General features: G+C 76.8%; 1 non-coding gene across 1 annotated transcript; it reads right to left on the reverse strand.

The window, feature by feature from the left end:
• Positions 1 to 552: 552 nt before the first annotated feature.
• Positions 553 to 705, reverse strand: LOC148218512 (5.8S ribosomal RNA). The gene has a single exon (XR_015800338.1). It is a non-coding gene; the product is annotated as a 5.8S ribosomal RNA (ribosomal RNA).
• Positions 706 to 2,500: the final 1,795 nt, after the last annotated feature.

Here is a 2,500-nt window from a genome sequence, read left to right on the forward strand (position 1 = left end):
GGGGGAACCGGCCAGCCGGGCGGGAAAAGCGGCGACCTCAAGCGGGGAGAGAGAGAAACGCGATGGCGACAGAGAGAGGAGGGGAGGGCTTCGCGGGAAGGAGGAGGGGGTCGCACCCCCGTCCCCGGCGCTCTCGGCCTCGCGCGCGCGCGGCAGCACGGCACGGTACCCCCGCGGTACCCACCCGCAGACAGCCGCCCGCACGGGGGGGAGAGCCCGGGGGCGAGGCCCGCGCCTCGCCTCCCTCTCGGCCCTCTCGCTCTCTCGTCTCTCTCGCACGGCCCACGGCGGCGTCTTCGACGCCGACTCTCGCTCTCCCCGGCCACCGCCACCGCACCGCGGCACGGCCCCGGCAAGGACGAGCTCCGCCCCAGCGGCTCGTTCCGGGAGCGGGGAGCTACGGAGCGCTCCCCGAGTCTGCATTTAGGGGGACGAAGGCCCTGCGCGGCGACGACGACGACGACGTCGACGTCGACCGCGGGCAACGGGCCTGCGAGGCAACCCCAGCCGCGCCGCCGGGGTGGCCCCCCCGGACGGCGATTGATCGTCAAGCGACGCTCAGACAGGCGTAGCCCCGGGAGGAACCCGGGGCCGCAAGTGCGTTCGAAGTGTCGATGATCAATGTGTCCTGCAATTCACATTAATTCTCGCAGCTAGCTGCGTTCTTCATCGACGCACGAGCCGAGTGATCCACCGCTAAGAGTTGTCTGGCTTTCGGGACCGCTCGCGTGAAGCGGCCCCTTTTCTGTTTCTGCAGGGACGCGCGCGCCCCCGCGCGCCCCGCTTCGACCGTACGAGCACACACAAACGGAGGAGGAGGAGGAGAAAGCGCGGGGCAAAAAAGAGAAACCCCGCGCAACGCTCCGAAGGTCGGCCAAAGAAAGGCGGAGGGGCCCGCGCCCCCGACCGCCTCCCCCCGCGAGGGGAGACGCCGCCTCGCGTGCCGTCCTTCGGAGGCGGCCCAGGCGCCCGGGCTCGGCCCGACCTCCGCGCGGAGGGGCTTGTGCGGCAACGCGCCGGACCGCGGGGGGCACGGTGGCCCGCCCGGCCTCTCGATCACGGGACGACTACGCGTTCGCGGGCCGGGGGGCGCGACCGCCGGCCCCCGCCGCTCCCGGCTCACTCCCTGGCTTCTCCTTTTCACCGCTCCGCCGACTCGCGGAACGCCGCCGCGCCAAAACGCGGGGGCCGGCTCTCCCGCCAGCGGCCCCTGAACGTCGCCCGAAACGCCACGCGGCGGCGGGACCGTTCCGCCGGCGCAACCCCTGGCGCGGGACCGCTTGCCCGCCGGAAGGCGAACGCCCGGCGGGCCGCGCTCCGCCACCGGCGCCGGAGGCGGGACGCCGCCGAGACCCGAGCCGGCATCGCGGAGCGCCCGAGGTCTGCCGCTCGGCAAAACCCCTCCGCCACCCGCGGCCGCACTCCCGGGACCGCCGCCGCTTCGCACCGCCGAGCTGCCCTTCCGCGAGCACGCGCCCAGCGGGCAGGCGTACGGCGGCTGAGCCGGGGGGCACCGCCCGCTCCCCTCGTTTCCACTCGGGGACCGGACGGGGAAGCGCCCCCGCGGCCGCCCCGCACGCCTCCCCTTTTTTTTGGCCCACACGCGGCCGGGAAGGGCGACGGGGAAGCGGACGGGCGGGGCCCGGGCCGGGACGGCCGCCGGTGAAGGCGGGCGCCTCGCGGCCGACCGTCCCCCCCCCCGGGGGGGGCGGGGACACTCGCCGAGCGGCGACGCCGCCGCTCGGCACGGGGTCGCCCGCGCCCGCCGGACCTCCGGCGATGGAGGAGCCGGCCGAGCGCTGCGCCCCAACGGGCGGGGACAGCGCTCCGAGTCAGGGGTGGCCGGCGGCCGGCGCCGCCGCGGTGCGGTTCGAGGCGACAAGGCCGTCGAGGCGAGAGGCGCGCGGTCGCGCCTGACGCGGCGCCGCCCGCGAGCCCGCGGCGGCGGCTAAGGAGAAAGAGCGAGAGAGCGCGGCGGGCCCCGGCGGCCGCAACCCCGCAGCTGAGGTAGGTAAGGCAGAGAGCGCGCGCCCTCTGCCGGCGTCGCCCCGCATCGCAGAGGCCAGCGGGGTCGGCCCCCCGCGGCCGATCGCGCGCCGCGGCCTCTCCGCCGAGACCGGGCCGCAGAGAGGGGGGGGGCAGGGCGCCCCTTCCCCGGCCCGGCACGGGTGGCCCCCGCGCGCGGGCAAGCGCGGCGGGACGCCGACGACGGCGAGCGCGGCCGGTCGCGACGGACACGCCACCGCAGGGGATCGGCGGGAGTAGCTCCCCACCCCTCGATGGCGCCCCGCGCCGCCACCGCCCGACACCCGCTGCCGCCGCCGCCACCGCCGCCGCCGCCGCGGCGGGGCCGTGCCGGGCCGCCCGAGTCTTTAAACCTCCGCCCGGCTCGGCGGCCCTTTCGGCCCCCAACAGGCGTTTGACGACGCCGAGGGAAACCGGCAGGAGACCGCCGAGGCGCGAAGCGCTAGGTACCTGGCCCTGGGGTGAGGGAAACGAC

Source organism: Sturnus vulgaris, unplaced genomic scaffold (genome assembly GCF_052056855.1).
Source record: "Sturnus vulgaris isolate bStuVul1 unplaced genomic scaffold, bStuVul1.hap1 Scaffold_182, whole genome shotgun sequence".
NCBI lineage: Eukaryota > Metazoa > Chordata > Aves > Passeriformes > Sturnidae > Sturnus > Sturnus vulgaris.